Genomic DNA, 17,512 nt, shown 5'->3' with positions numbered 1-17,512 from the left:
CAGTTGGTCACTCTCTGTGCCCCTCAATTTCTGCCTTGCAAGACTATATCCCAAATTCATTTATTTCTAGGTTTCCTCAACTCTCACAGACCAAACTGTTGGGCAGAATACCTTTTTAAATAACCCCAGACTGATTTTTCTACCTCTTGTTCTTCATCTAGTCCCTAGAATTCACATACTTTTGACCCACTATTAGGACAGAGTAGACTAGAGTAGACTGCCTTTGTAGTCTCCCATCTCTATCCTGCTGTCGTAGGCTCCTTTAGGACGCTGTGGTAAGGGTCAGGCATTACCTTGTACTTACCCATTCATGGCTGGGACTAGGGTGAAAGTAGTAGTACATTTTATCTGAGTGTAAAATTTTAGGAAGTACCAGAAAATTCAGCAATCAAGATAAACATCTTTTTTTTTTTTTTCCTCCAGATGGAGTCTTGCTCTGTCTTCCAGGCTGGAGTGCAGTGGTGCAATCTCGGCTCACTACAACCTCCATTTCCCGGTTTCAAGCAATTCTCCTGCCTCAGCCTCCCAAGTAGCTGGGATTATAGGTACATGCCACCATGCCCAACTAATTTTTGTATTTCTAGTAGAGATGGCGTTTGCCACATTGGCCAGGCTGCTCTCGAACTTGTGACCTCAGGTCATCTGCCTGTCTTGGCCTCCCAAAGTGCTGGGATTACAGATGTGAGCCCCAGTGCCCAGCCAAGATAAATATATCTTAAGAAAATAATTTTTAAAATAATTATTAATATAAAAAACCATGATGAACAAGATACCAAAGATTTAAATGCAAGATTGTGCAGGAAATACTTACGGAGTTGAGTGACTCTTGACATGTAGTGCAGACAACTATCATCACTGTTCCTTCATAGTACGTTTATTTTTCCACTGAAATAATCTTCAAAAATGTTCTCTCAATTACCATCAGATTTTATATCTATGTTGTGGGTATTAGAACGTAGTATCAGTCACCATCCTTGAAATTTAGCCTCTCTGGTCCAAAACTTCACTTGGAAATGTATTTTGCATATTGTTGTATCAGTCAAAATTTCTAATTTTAATTACAGTTATCCGTCCATCTGTCCATCCATCCATTTATTGAGTTTGTGTATGAAGGAGAAGAAATAGAATCTTCAAATGCTAATGACTAATCCATTTTAGAGTTAAACTAACGACTACGAAATGGAAATGTTTACATTACAAAGGAAATAGTAAGTTGGTGTGCCTCAACAAGTAGGCCTGGAGCAAAAATTGATAAGTAAAATTAAAGGGAATCACAGTGCATTTTACTCTCATAATCACTGTTAGAAATGTCCCATTAAACATGTTATGTTACCAACACCTCTATTTTGCCCTCATCTCTATCTCTATAGATTTGTGAGCTATTTGGAAAAAGCTTATTCAGTTCAAACAGCTTCTGGTCAATTTGTAGACAATGCAGGTAGAGACCCACCTTCAGATATAGACTGGTGCGTCTGGTCTTGTTCAGAGAAAAATTAAGGACCTTCAAGCTAGTGAATTGTCCATTCCTTTGTAAAAAGTGATCTTTTAACCTTCAGCTACTTTGGAGGTAGTTGTTGACAGAGCCTTGTATTAAACTTTATATTAAAGAATACAGATATGTGTTGTATTGTTGGCTTTAGGATTTTTTTTTTTCCAAAACAAACCTTGACAAACTTTTTAAATTTTTTTTTAAAAGCTGTTCTATTAAAGGGGTAATATAGTCAATAAATATTTGATATCTGTTTAACTTACCTTATGTAGAGTAATTGGCTCTAAGGATTTTGAAAGGACAACGATAATTCTCTAAAATAATTCAGGCATCTTTGGCCATTTGTGTAACCAGGTGCAAATTGCCAAGTTTCCCAGTTTCCCCCTTGAGTCCAACTCTAATATATATTTTCTGTAAAGTATAGTCCAATTGTCACCTCTGTTTTCCTTGGTCAGTTGAATTAATCTCCTTAAGCTTAGCCTATAGTGCATTTGGCTTAATAACCGAAACTGTAACATGCCAGCCACACAATAGAGGATTTTATAGAACTGTTTCTGCTTGGAATACTATAATTGGAATTTGAATTAATTATAATCAAGAAAGCTTTCATAGCCCATGATATGTGAACTCTGAAACCCCAAATACCAAAATCTAACATGTAAAAATGATCTACATACTAAAAAAAAAGACACATAAATCGAGTTTAATTTCATATCATGCTATTTTCTTAAAATATACTGTTTAAAGAGTTATTACAAATTAGTTCCTACTGCTTGGTAAAATACCATATTTAAACTAAATGACAACTGCCTTCCTGTAGTGAAGGGCCAACAGTTTCAAGTAATGAGTTACAACCCCAGGATACCAGGGAATCTATGGCCCTGTTGCTATAAATCAGCAGAAGATGGGGGAAAATAAAAACACATTAAGAAGTCCACATTTCTAACAAACATCTTGCAAAGAATAAAATGGTAATTTAAGGAATATGTATAAGTCCACTTAATATATATTTCATGTACATAGGGCAAATAATACAATAAATACTCTTTTTACTACCTCCAATTTAAAAAGTAGACTAGTATAATAGAAGGCATATCTCCTTGGTTCTTGGTATTTCTAAAAGGCACGAATGGCTGTCTCCTCCAAGCACCTGAGATGATATGCCTCTGTGCACTCCTCTAGCCTTAGAAATATGCGTGTCGCCTGCAGGCAGGGCATGCTGGAAGTGCCAAGGAGGTAAGGCTACCAGGACCAACTGTCAACTAATAATGGGCAAAAAGTGGTGGATAAATATACAAGCTCCCTGTCTTCAGGTAAGAAGACTGCGATATTTTATTAGATTGGTGCAAATGTAATTGAGGTTATACAATCTCCAAGAGGAAACAGTCTCCAAGTCAAATTGAGCTCCAGTTGTCCACAGTAATAACCCGCTTATTAACTTAGCCTGTATATATAGATTTACTTCCTTCCCATTTGTCTTCCATGCTTTTCAGGGAAATAAGTAGTTTACTAGTGTTTCCTGTGATAACCTCCTGAATAAACTACTTATACTCAAATCCTTATCTTGGGGTTTTCTTCTGGAGGGATTGCCAAACTGTTGAAGTTCCCTGTGTTCATACGAGTCTCAGCTCTGTCTCTCTCCCCACGAAGGGTTACTGTTTTGGTTTTTTATGTTTATTGTTCCTTTCTCGTTTGTGATAGTTGTACTATATATTAAAAATATTAATAACTACACTGGTTAGTTATGACAAGATATTATCTTCCCTCAGAATATAAATCCAATGGAGATTTTCTCTAGGGAGTCTGGACCCTGGCCATTATGTGCTTCCCAAGCTGTGGCTGCTGCACTTAACATTTTCTTTCAGAATTGGGCAAGGAATTACTAAAAGATGCTCCAGTGGATCACCTGGGTACCAAACATATTTCTTTCTGTACCCATTGTGGAACAGCAACTCTACGTTTTCCTGATGCTTTGGGTCAGTTACTCTTGCCAGGATAGTGACTGCTTTCCTTGACCTTTCAGCACACAGACCCCAAAGTGACTGTGTAGCAATCACAGCTTAAGTTTAATGGAATTTCTACTGTGTCTGCTGAAGGAAGCATTTCCTTCTGAAAAACAGGATTTCTACCACAGAGGCCAGAGTTGAGTGAGTGAGAAGTGATGGCAAAAGGATAATTTCTTCTTTTACCCTTTGGTTTCCAGATCCATGTATTTTGTCTGTTGAGGATAGAGTACCATATAATGATTAGTTATATATATACTTCATCTTGGAGGATGCAGCCCTACCCTTGTCTCCAAACTTGTTCCTCAGCTGTCTCTTAATAAGGCCAGCTTCTGGGCCATGTGTCATGTCATAAATCCAGTAGATCTTATGATCATATACCCAGAGGTGTACCGCTTTTGCTGTGAGTTCCTTGGTCTGATGTGATTTCGTTCAAGATTCCATGCCAGTGGATCACACTTTGTAGCCCCCAGATGCTGAGGCTTTGCTGGCAGGAAAGGAAATGCCATACCCTCAAAATGTGCCTGTTCCAAGCTTAACTGCAACATTTTCTAGGGTAGGACAGGCCCAAGATAATCAACATGCCAGAGATCTCCTCAAGGGATGGTATCATATTAGGAGCTCATCGTTGGTCTTGTTTAGACATTTGCCAGAGGCAGCACTGATCAGCTAGGAGAGTGGGAGTCCATGGACCCATGCATAGCCTTCATCCCTCCATCATGACTGTTTATTCATGTGGCTTAGTGTTGTGCCAGACTGAAACTCTAACAGTCTAGGTAACAGCCTGTCTTTCACAATGTGAGTTGGATCCTTATTCCATACTACCACTAGACCTGCCTTGATGCATGTTGGACTGATAAATTATTTTATTTATTTATTGAGAACGGTTGTCACTCTGTCACCTGTCTGAGTGCAGTGATGTGATAATGGCTCTCTGCAACCTCTGCCTCCTAGGCTCAGGTGATCCTCCACCTCAGCCTCCCAAGTACCTGGGACTACAGGCAAGTGCCATCATGCCCAACTAATCTTTTATTGTTTTTGTATAGACAGGGTATTGCTCTGTTGCCCAGGCTGGTCTCTAACTCCTGGACTCAAGCAGTCCTCCCACTTTGGCTTCCCAAAGTGCTGGGATTGTAAGTGTGAGCCATCAGTGCTGGCCTCATTTCTTTAATCTGCCTACAATTTTAAAAAACTATGCATTTTTGACAAAATTATATTTAGACATTTTTAAACAAATAATTTATTTCTCCTTCATTAGCAGTATAAACACTACTAATTTACAGCCTGCCCTACAAATTTCATTTCTCCTATTCTTTAGAATCATCCCATGATCATTAAGCTTTTTTGTGACACAGAGATGAGGGCAGATTTTTTTTTCCTTTTCTAGATTTGTTATGTTAATTAAATCTTATTGTGTTATAACATGTAGCAGTTAAGAGAAGAGGGTTGGAGAAATCACTTTGTTCAAATTATAGTAGAAAATTTCTACTTCATTGAATGATTTATGGCTAGTTACTTGGCCTCTTTGGCCTCCAGTTTTATCATATCTAAAGGATGTGATATCTCATGGGGTTTTCATGGAGATTCAAAATGTATGAAATGCCTAACACAGCAGCATATGCCTAGTTGTATCCTTATTTCTGGCTACAAAACCAAGCCTCACAGTGTGTAATGCTGACTGAAGCAAAGGTGACCACCATACCAGGTTTGAGAATACCCGTCCCCACTCAGCCAATAGGAACAGTACCAATACCAATTTTATAGACGTTCTAGAGAGGCAGGCACATGGGCTGGTCAGTTGGACAAGTTGGTTCTGGATGCAATCCAGAGCCTCAAGCAGCATGGTTCCACTGGCCTTGCCATCCTTATGGGTGACTTTCCTCCCTTGAACCAAGGCATGTTAGCACTTGACTCCAGCATGTTGTCTTTATTCCAACCAGAAATTGGCACAAATGCTACTGTTTCAGGATTGTAGCCAATTTTCTTAATGTTAGTTTTGACTTCCCTAATGATTTCCTCATATCTCTTCTGGCTGTAGGGTGGTTCAGTGGAATCCATTTTGTTAACACCAACAATTAGTTGTTTCACACCCAGTGTATAAGCCAGAAGGGCATGCTCTCGGGTCTGCCCATTCTTGGAGATACCAGCTTCAAATTCACCAACACCAGCAGCAACAATCAGGACAGCATAGTCAGCCTGAGATGTCCCTGTAATCATGTTTTTGATGAAGTCTCTGTGTCCTGGGGCATCAACGATAGTCACATAGTACTTGCTGGTCTTAGTTTTCCACAAGGAGATATCAATGGTGATACCATGTTCACACTTCGCTTTCAGTTTATCCAAGACCCAGGCATACTTGAAGGAGCCCTGTCCCTTCTCAGCAGCCTCCTTCTCAATTTTTTCAATGGTTCTTTTGTCAATGGCACCATATTTGTAGATTTGATGGCAAGTAGTAGTGGACTTGCCCGAATTATATGTCCAATGATGACAATGTCAATATGAGTCTTTTCCTTTCCCATTTTGGCTTTTAGGTGTAGTTTTCATGACACCTGTGTTCTGGATGCAAACCTGTTGCAAAAAAGCTACATGATTTTTAAATATGCCATTGTTTATTTAGTTAGTACTCTAAGAGATGGTTATTTAATATCATTTGAAACTTCCATTATTATAACATTGTACAGATTTTTATGCACATCATTAATTATTTACTGATGAGAAATTCCTAAAATTGATTTGTTAGAGAAATAGCCATTGTATAGTCAGCTCTTACACAGATGAGGGTGAGTATTCCCACCTCTAGGGCATGTCAGAACACCCTGACTGCCTACAAATGCTCTGCTGCTATTTCATTTCAAATTGTTTGCTCTGCCCTGGCATGCAATACCCTGGGTTACCATTGCCTAGAAACTCTGCCCTGTAGGACTGGATTCTATCATGGAATTGTTTTGGCAAATAGCTTATAAAAAGAAAGATAAAACTGTGGTTGACCAATACAAAGCGAGGTATTCTGTAGTGGTTAAATAAATCCCCAGTGGGGAATAATAGATAGATATTCTAAGAAGAAAGGAATTTGTTTCCACCAGGGATTAGTTTGGCTCAGTAATGGTAAAAGTGGTAAAACAAATTTCACAGAAAATCATTCTTCTGATTTAGGCCATCACAAATGAATGATTAACTGGCTGAAATATCATTGAAGTTATGACTCTGTTATATATCAAGCTTGTTCAGGGCAAAGAAAAGAGCACTTAGAGAATTATGCTGAAGCAAGCAGATTGCAACAAGTGCTCTCTGATTACCCATGTAAAAGGGTTCACCTTAGTCTTTTTCTCCCTCATGTAAGAGATAATGGAACAATTTTGATTCTGGATTTCTGTTAACTGGGATACATGGTGGTAGTATACAGAAAGGAGATTTGAATGGAAAAAGAGGAATAGACTGCATAAAAAAGGGTCATTCATGAGAAAATTCCTTACTCAGCTGTCTTTGTTAGATGGTAGAAGTATAAAAGAGTTCTCTTTTAATACAGCATAATTGGTTTGTATGGTTTGCTGGCCAAGAAAGATGGCACGGGTGATGTTTACACTGTTAATATCCATTGATCTCTGGGTATCAACCCACAGCTAAAGCCTTAAAGTGACTCTTCTCTCAGACATGGCTGGTTAGCATAATGGACCCTTTCTGCTGTGACAACACAGTACTTAGGAGAGCATGGACTTTGGACCCACACCCAAGTTCATATTCCAGACATGCTTCTTACGAAGTGTTTGATTTGGAGTAGTAACCTAACCTTCTCTGCCTTGTTTTCCATTCTAAAAAATGGGTGTAAAATCACCCACCTAATGAGGTTATTATGAGGATTAAATGAGTTAATGTATGGAAAGGGGCTGGCACATAGTTACTGCTCAGTCTCGTTGGCCTCATTCCCTCTCCCTGCTAGAAGGCCTTTCTGTAATGCAGAGAATTTTCTTCTGGTAACTTCATAGAAAAGGCCTCTTAGGCATGAAATCACCTGCCAACTGTGCTCAGGACACAGGCTTTGCACAGCTCCTGGAGGCTGATTAAGGTGCAGAGTTCAGAGCAGAAAGATGCTTTACTATGTGTGTGGCAGGATGGCCACCAGGGCCTATTCTCTGACAAAAGTAAGGACTCCTGGGCCGGGCGCGGTGGCTCACGCCTGTAATTCCAGCACTTTGGGAGGCCGAGGCGGGTAGATCACGAGGTCAAGAGATCGCGACCATCCTGGTCAACATGGTGAAACCCCGTCTCTACTAAAAATACAAAAAATTAGCTGGGCATGGTGGTGCGTGCCTGTAATCCCAGCTACTCAGGAGGCTGAGGCAGGAGAATTGCCTGAACCAAGGAGGCGGAGGTTGCAGTGAGCCGAGATCGCGCCATTGCACTCCAGCCTGGGTAACAAGAGCAAAACTCCGTCTCAAAAAAAAAAAAAAAAAAGTAAGCACTCCTTCCCTAGGGATTAGGAACAGCCCCATTCTCATCATTCACCCTATGTTTTGAAGAGGTTCCAAACTAGTGCAGCAAGGAATATCTAATGCTGAGTGAGGCAATGGCCCTACTCTGGATGTTGGCCTCTGTTGAAAGATCACTAAACCTCACCTTCTCTCCTAAATCTCTTCAGAAATGCTTACTCTCTATGATAAATATGGAACAAACTGCTTTTCCTCAGGGATTTTGATTGATTTTGCCAAAGTCTTTCCCAAGGCTCCTTTCAAAGCCGGACTGATCCCTTGGTTCTGGGAAAGATTTGTGAACATTAGACCTATGGAATAATGGTGGCTGGTAGGTGTCTTTGCTCTCTCAAGTTGCTCTTGAATGTTGAGTCAACTTATCAAGACATATTTGGATAATGAATTAGGAAGAGTAGCTTTGCCCTCTACTTGCAGATCCTAGGAACAATTTGTTTAATTATCAGTAACCAATATCTGTAACAGATAAAATGTCTGCTCTCTCTTTGCCTCTCTCAGCCTATGACATGCCACATCCAATTAGTCTTTGTTCCAACTGTGAGAGGTCTTAATTTCATCATTCTGGCCTTTTGCAGTTAAATGTTCTCCAAGGATATTATCCTTCGGTAAGGGACTGATAATGGAACTAATCTTTCAAAGTTCTTCTTAAGCAATTTTTATGTATGCTTAAGCAATATGTTATGTAGATAACACAGAATAAGAAACTTTGGAAACAATTAGGGTTATCCTAGTTCTGCCCCTGTGGAAATTCAATCTGAAACTCTGCATATTTTTGCTTCTCTCTTCTCTCTCTATATGGAATATGTTATACTTTTTTGAACTGAAAAATCTAAATAATTAGAAAAAGACAAAGTTTTAATGAGTTTTCTATTTAAACTTATAGGAGTCTTTCTAATGAAAGTGTTATTTTAATCATTGAATCATTAGTTAACTGCTTTGTGTGTTTAAGTTTTGTCTCTCTTTAATTCAGGGGCTGGAAGCAACAAGGCAAAAAAAAATCCAACAAAAAACCCAATGTTTTATGAGTGGTTCTCAAACTTTAAAGTGGTTACTAAAGCATAGATTGCTCAGGCCTCTCCCTCAGTAGATGGGCATGGTGCCCAAGAACTTTCAATAGGAGATACTGTTGCCTCTGCTCTAGGAACTACACTTGGAAAATTACTAATTTGTGTAATAAATACCTGACCATTCGGAAACCTTAGAGGATGGAAATATTTTGTAATGTAGTGTACCAGATTTAACATAGGAAAACTTGGATTCAAGTAGCAATTCAGCAAATTACAAGTGGTGAAACAACTAAGTTTCTGAGGCTCAGTTTTATTATCTGAAAGTCAGGAATGAAAACAATGCCTATATGGCAGAATTACTATGAAGATCAGATAAGGTCATGTTATGGGAAAGATCTTGATGGATGGCAAAGTTTAACTTATTCCAGATGTGCTTTGAACAGGCAAGTTTTATATACTAAGACTAAAAGCTTGCATTTTAATCCCTGGGATTGAAATCTTTCGTCATCATCACCATGATGGTAATAACAACAATAACAATACTAGTGCACTATTTATTGTATTTTCTGCACTGGGCACTTAATATGTTTTGATTATATGTTTCAGAAACCTCATAAAATCTATTTTATAATGTATATTATTAAGTTTACCTAAGAGTTTACTGGACAGAATTTAAATTTTTCTTGAGGGCTCAGGGCAGTGCAGTTCCTAGGGTGTGTGATGTCTCTGTCTGTATAGACAATATGATTTAACAATGTGTTATAGGTGATAAATTTATAATGGAATATATTTTGCTAAAAAGAAATGAGCTACCAAGCTATAAAAAGATATAAAAGAACTTTGGATGCATTTTACTAATTGAAAGAAGCCAATCGGAAAAGGCTATAAAACTGTATTGTTTCAACCATATGACACTCTGGAAAAGGCAAAGCTGTGGAGATTTTAAAAAGATCAGTGGTTGTCAGGAGTTAAAGAGGAGGAAGCGATAAATAGGCAGAGCACAGATGTTTAGTGTAGTGGATTATTTTGTATGATACATATTGGTGGATACATGATCATTATACATTTGTCGAAACTCACAGAGTGTGCAACATCAAGAGTGAACTCTAATGTAGACTATGGACTTTGGGTGATAATGATGTGTCAACATAGGTACATTAATTGTAACAAATGTACCACGCTGGTGCCCAGTGTTAATACTGGGGGAGCTGGTGTGTGTAGAGGACCAGGGTATATGGGTACTCTTTGTAATCTGGGAACTGAAAACTGCTGTTAAAAGAATAAATCCTATTAAAAAGAATTACATCAAAAAATGTATTGCAAAATTCATGAGCTCAGGTAAAGGATAGTGACTGTGGTAGATAGAATAGTGGCCCCTAAAAATGTCCATATCCTAATCCTTGGAACCTATGAACCCCTTACTTTACATGGCAAAAGGGTATCCACAGATATGATTAAATTAAGGATTTTGAGATGGGAAGGTCATCCTGGATTATCTGAGTGGGTGCAATGTAATCACAAAGGACATTTAAAGATGGAGGCAGACTATCAGAGGAATTATGACAAAAGCAGAGATCACACACACATACACACACACACACACACACAGAGGGGAATAGAGACAGAGAGATATGAAGACATTACACTGCTGGCTTTAAAGATGGAGGAAGTGGCTGTTAAGCCAAGCAAGGCATGCAACCTCAAAAGCTCCAAAAAGCAGGGAAATGGCCCTCAGAAGGAATACAGCCTTGTATTCCTGGATAACCATTTTAGACTTTTGACTGCCTGAACTTTAAGTTAACAAAGTGCTGCTGTTTTAAGCCAATACATTGGTGATTATTTGTTACACCAGCAATAGAAAACTAGTATAATGATTTTTCAATGAAAATTTAGACAAGATTAGAGAGAAAAAAAAATAAAAAGTAACAAACAAAACCTCCAAGAACTATGAGACTATGTAAAAAGACCAAACCTATGACTAATTGGATTACTTGAAAGAGATGGGGAGAATGGAAGAAAGTTGGAAAATGCACTGCAGGACATCATCCAGGAGAACTTCCCCAACCTAGCAGGAGAAACTAATATTCAAATATGGGAAATCCAGAGAACCCCAATAAGATATTCCATGAAAAGATCTACCCAAGACACATAATCATTAGATTCTCCAAGGTTGAAATGAAGGAAAAATTATTAAGGCCAGCCAGAGAGAAAGGCCAGGTCACCTGCAAAGGGAAGCATATCAGACTAACAGCGGACCTCTCAGCAGAAAACCTATAAGCCAGAAGGGATTAGGGGCCAATATTCAACAGTTTTAAAGATGAGTAATTCCAACCCAGAATTTCATATCCAGCCAAACTAAGCTTCATAAGCAAAGGAGAAATTAAATCTTTTTCGGACAAGCAAATGCTGAGGGAGTTTGTCACTACCAGACCTGTCTTGCAAGAACTCCTGAAAGAACCACTAAACATGGATAGGAAAATCTGTTACCAGGCACTACAAAAACACGTTGAAGTACACAAACCAATGACACTATGAAGCAACCACATTAACAAATCTGCAAAATTAACCAGCCATCATCATGATGATAGGATCAAATTCACACACAACAATATTAACCTTAAATATAAATGGGATAAATGCACCAATTAAAAGATACAGAATGGGAAGCTGGATACAAAGACAAGACCCATTGGTGAGCTGTATTCAAGAGACACATCTCATGCAAAGATGCACATAGATTCAAGATAAAGGGATGGAGAAAAATTTACCAAGCAAATTGAAAGCAGAAAAAAGCGGGTATTGCAATCCTAGTTTCTAATAAAAAAGACTTTAACAAAGTTAAAAAAGACAAAGAAGGGCATTACATAATGTTAAAGGGTTCAATTCAACAAGAACAGGTAACTATCCTAAATATATATACACCCAGTACAGGGGCAGCCAGATTTACAAAACAAGTTCTTAGAGACCTACAAAGAGACTTAGACTCCCACACAAGAATAGTGGGAGACTTTAATACCCCACTGTCAATATTAGACGATCAATGAGACAGAAAATTAGCAGTTTAGACTGATCGATGAGACAGAAAATTAACAAAGTTTTTCAGGACTTGAACTCATTTCCAGACCAAGTGGACCTGATAGGTATCTACAGAAGTCTCTACCTAAAAACAACAGAATTTACTTTTTTTTGATACCACATAGCACAAAATTAATCACGTAATTGGAAGTAAAGCACTCCTCAGCAAATGCAAAAGTACTGAAATAATAACAGTCTCTCAGACCACAGCACAATAAAATTAGAACTCAAGATTATAAAGCTCACTCAAAACCACACAACTACATATGCGGAAATTGAACAATCTGCTCCTAAATGACTCCTGGGTAAATAATGACATTAAGACAGAAATCAAGAAGTTCTTCGAAATCAATGAGAACAAAAAGACAACGGATCAGAATCTCTGGAATGCAGCTAAAGCAGTGTTAAGAAGGAAATTTATAGCACTAAATGCTTACACCAAAAAGCTAGAAATATCTCAAATTGACACCGTAACATCATAACTAAAAGAACTAGGGAATGAAGAGCAAACAAACCCAAGAGCTAGCAGAAGACTAAGTAACTAAGCTTACACTGGAACACAAGGAGATAGAGACACAAAAAACCGTTCAAAAAAAAAAAAAAATCAATGAATTCAGGAGCTTCTTTTTTTAAAAGAAAATCAGTAAAATAGACAACTAGCAATACTAATAAAGGAGAAAAGAGGGAAGATTCAAAGAAACACAATCAGAAACGATAAAGGGGATACCCCCATGACCCCACAGAAATGCAAACAATTATCAGAGAATACTATAAACACCTCTATGCAAATAAACTGGAAAATCTAGAAGAAATGGATAAATTTCTGAACACATACACCCCACTAAGACTGAACCAGGAAGAAGTTGAATGCCTGAATAGACCAATAACAAGTTCTGAAATTGAGGCAGTAAAAATAGCCTAGTGTCCAAAAAAAGCATGGGTTCAGATAGATTTACAGCTGAATTCCACCAGAGGTACAAAGAGGAGCTGGTAACATTTCTTCGGAAACTATTTCAAACAATTAAAAAGGAGGGAATTCCTCCTAACTCATTTTATGAGGCCAGCATCATCCTGATGCCAAAACCTTGCAGAGATACAACAAAAAAGAAAACTTCAGGTCAATATCCCTGATGAGCATCGATGCAAAAATCATCAATAAAATACTGGCAAATTGAATCCAGCAGCGCATCAAGAAGCTTATCTGCCGTGATCAAGTAGGCTTCATCCCTGGGATGCGAGGCTGGTGCAACATACACAAATCAATAAATGTAATTCGTCACATAAACAGAACTAAAGACAAAAACCACATGATATCTCAATAGGTGTAGAAAAGGTCTTCGATAAATTTCAACATCCCTACATGTTAATAACTCTCAGTAAACTACGTTTTGACAGAACATAACTCAAAATAATAACAGCCATTCATGACAAAGCCACAGCCAGTATCATACTGAATGGGCAAAAGCTGGAAGCATTCCCCTTGAAAACTGGCACAAGAAAAGGATGCCCTCTCTCACTACTCTTATTCAACATAGTGTTAGAAGTTCTGGCCGGGGCAATTGAGCAAGAGAAAGAAATAAAGGTATTCACATAGGAAGAGAGGAAGTCAAATTGTCTTTGTTTGCAGATGACATACTACTGTGTCTTGAAAATCCCATCATTTCAGCCCCAAAGCTTCTTCAGCTGACAAGCAATGTCAACAAAGTCTCAGGATACAAAAATCAATGTGCAGAAATCACAAGCATTCCTGTACAGCAATAACAGACAGGCAGAAACCCAAATCATGAATGAACTCCCATTCACAATTCCCACAAAGAGAATAAAATACCCAGGAATACAACTAACAAGGGAATTTAAAGACTTCTTCATGGAGAACTACAAACCACTGCTCAAGGAAATCAAAGAGGAAACAAGCAGATGGAAAAACATTCCATGCCCATGGGTAGGAAGAATCAATATCATGAAAATGGCCATAGTGCCCAAAGGAATTTATAGTTTCAATGCTATTCCCATTAAACTACCACTGACATTCTTCACAGAATTAGAAAAAAATTATTTAAAAATTCATATGGAACCAAAAAAGAGCTCGCCTTGCCAAGACAATCCTAAGCAGAAAGAACAAAGCTGGAGGCATCACACTATCCGATTTCAAACTATACTGCAAGGCCACAGTAACCAAAACAGCATAGTACTGGTACAAAAACAGTCACATAGACAAACGAAACAGAATAGAGAACTCAGAAATAAAACTGCACATCTGCAAACATCTGACCTTTGGCAAACCTGACAAAAACAAGAATGAGGAAAGGATTTCCTATTTTAAAAATGGTGCTGGGAGAACTGGCTAGCCATATGCAGAATTGGCTCCTTTCCTTACACCCTATACAAAAACTAACTCAAGATGGATTAAGCACTTAAATGTAAAATCCAAAACTATAAGAACCCTAGAAGAAAATCTAGGCAATACCATTCAGGACATAGCATGAGCAAAGACGTTATGATGAAATAGCCAAAAGCAATTGCAACAAAAGCAAACATTGACAAATAGGATATAATTAAACTAAAGAGCTTCTGCACAGCACATGAAACTATCATTATGTCAAAAAGACAAGCTACAGACTAGGAGAACATGTTTGCAAACACATGAAACTGTCATTAGGTCCAAAAGACAAGCTACAGACTAGGAGAACACGTTTGCAAACTATCCATCTGACAAAGGGCTAATATCTAGTATCTACAAGGACTTAAACAAATTTACGAGAAAAAGAAAACCCATTAAAAAGTGGGCAAAGGATGCCAACATACACTTCTCAAAAAAATTATATGCAGCCAGGAAACATGAAAAATAGCTCAACATCACTGATCATTAGAGAAATGCAAATCAAAACCACAGTGAGACACCATCTCATGCCAGTCAGAATGGCAATGATTAAAAAGTCATGAAACAACAAATGCTGGCAAGGTTGTGGAGAAATAGGAACACTTTTACACTGTTGGTGGGAATGTACCTTAGTTCAACCATTGTGGAAGACGGTGTGGCAATTCCTCAAAGATTTAGAACCAGAAATATCATTTGACCGAGTAATCCCATTACAGGGTATATACCCAAAGGAATATAATTCGTTCTATTATAGAGATACTTGCATACATATGTTCATTGGAGCACAATTCACAATAGCAAATAACGTGGAATCAACCCAAATGCTATCAATGGTAGACTGGATAAAGAAAATGTGTACATATATACCATGGAATACTATGCAGCCATAAAAAGGAATGAGATCATATCCTTTGCAGGGACATGGATGAAGCAAAAGCCGTTATTCTTAGCAAACTAACATGGGAACAGAAAACCGAACACCACATATTCTCACTTATAAGTGGGAGCTGAACAGTGAGAACACATGGACACAAGGAGGGTAACAGCACACACTGGGGCCTGTTGGGGAAAGGTGCTGGGAGGAGAGCATTAGGGTAAAGAGCTAATGCATGCTGGGCTTAATACCTAGGTAATGGGTTGATAGGTGCAGCAAACCACCATGGCACACATTTACCTATGTACCAAACCTGCACATCCTACACATGTACCCCGGACCTTAAAAGAAAATTTAGAAAAACGGATAGAGAAGAGGAATTACATACTTCATTTTCCAATTAGTTCATGGGAAAATCAATTCATCTTGGTAGTGGTGTCCACATACTATCTCTTCCTGTTTAGGTCCAGGAACAGTCCGATTGTGGTTTTTTTTATTGTCAAATGTGCTGTTCTCTCATTTCATCTCTCACTTGGAGAAAAAGAATAGTAATACTTATACTCACAATGCTGTGGCTCTTTAGAACCTGTTTATATGAAAGTAATATAGATCTTGCCTCTGCAGTTCCCCAATACCATTCATTGATGTTGATTATACTATTACTCGTGATGCTGTTTCATCCATTGTGCTGCCTGTGAATATTGGTTTCTGATGACTAGAGGTTTGTTACTGTGCTTTGTTGATGGTCATCACAAATGTAAGTGTTCCATGGAGTAGAAAGAAAAAAAAGGGAATGATAATTTCTGGTCATGTTAAATTTATTTTTCAGATTTTTATAACTTAAAACAGAAACACATCTTTCAGTTATGCTTTTCTTGAACTCATTAGATCATATTCACTGCATTCCTAAAATGTGATCCCTTTCAGTGTTGAGCTCTCTCCTGCCCCTATTCCCCCATACAGCCACCAGTAGAAAGGAGAGATGAGTAACAATGTTCTCACTGGCACAAGGAATGTTTGTCTCTAGAATCGCACAGCTTAAGATAGCACCAGGAAAGCAGATTTACTACATTGATCAGAGGCAGGAGAAGGCTTTGATTGAAAAGGCCCATTGGTGTTGCCGATCAACACTCTAGAAAGCCATTAGAGGATAGGCATAGTTAATCTCAGAAAACTCTGTGACATTGGCTAGTGTGCTTTGTGGAGGGAGTCAGGTAAGCAAGGGGTTTGGAGAACATGTTTAGGTTCAGGAACATTCTCTTCTTAAATGGGCTTATTCTTACCCTCTGCTTCAATCCCCATTTTGCCCACAGGTTAGACCTTGGGACAGCCCACATACCTAGACATACTTAGGCTTTCCAACTTGCACTGGACCAGGGTGGAAAAATAAGGAAAGGAAACACATCTGCAGCATTTTACTGCTTTTTTTTTTTTTAAGATTGACTTCACCCACTTTTGGAGTGTGGAGTGATGGCTATCACAGTACAAACAGACTGGGTTGAGTTAGAGTTGGAGGAAGAGGCTGAGAATGTCACTTTAGGGGTGCTCCTCCATGTGGAGACAAAGGAGTGAGGAGTCAGTGATTTCTTCAAACTGCTTCAATCAAATCCATCTATTGTCTGAATTTCTTGGGGATCTGATCTTAGTCTTGTGACTTCTGACTTCATACATGGTGATTGTTTCCTCATGTGTTTCGAAATTATGAATTAATAAGTTTTCTTAAGTGGTGTAATTTCTGTGGAAATTTTGATGGGCCCGTTTGAGGATATGTTATTCCAAAGACATTCTGCCTTGGCTTTTGCCAGGTGTACAGAGGACATTACGGCCTGAGACTTCTTTCTGTGCTTACAGTTTATTGTGAGTAGTTCTAGATCATATTCAAACCTCAAATCTGTGTGAATATGAGGATGGACCCAATGTTGTAATTTTTTTGTTAACCAGGGCCCAGATTAAGACAGACATGCTTCCTTTATGTTTCCTTGTGAATCTGGGTGGGTTCTGGCCTCCCTATCTCCTACATATTCATTGAGGATGTAGCTTTTCAGAGGTTTCAGCCTTATTTGAAGGGTTATTCCTTAAAGGCTTCCTGGGGTCTCAAGACCATGCTTCCTGTGTGAAAGTTGTTTGTACCAAAATAGAGTCACTTATGTCAAAGGTAAGGAAAGAGAGCTGGGAGACCATGAAGGGAGGACCTTGTCAC

The 17,512-nt window shown here is 38.5% G+C and overlaps 1 long non-coding RNA gene and 1 pseudogene across 1 annotated transcript in view; one reads left to right on the top strand and one right to left on the bottom strand.

The window, feature by feature from the left end:
• The window catches only part of LOC135277796 (uncharacterized), a 77,166-nt gene that overhangs the window by 49,629 nt on the left and 10,025 nt on the right, over positions 1–17,512 (top strand). The window lies entirely within an intron of this gene.
• Positions 5,220–6,128, bottom strand: LOC105731309 (elongation factor 1-alpha 1-like; annotated as a pseudogene).

Source organism: Aotus nancymaae, unplaced genomic scaffold (assembly GCF_030222135.1).
Source record: "Aotus nancymaae isolate 86718 unplaced genomic scaffold, 86718_ANA_hifiasm-v0.15.2.pri h1tg000033l, whole genome shotgun sequence".
NCBI classification, from domain to species: Eukaryota; Metazoa; Chordata; class Mammalia; order Primates; family Aotidae; genus Aotus; species Aotus nancymaae.
This window is presented reverse-complemented; position numbering and strand designations above follow the sequence as displayed.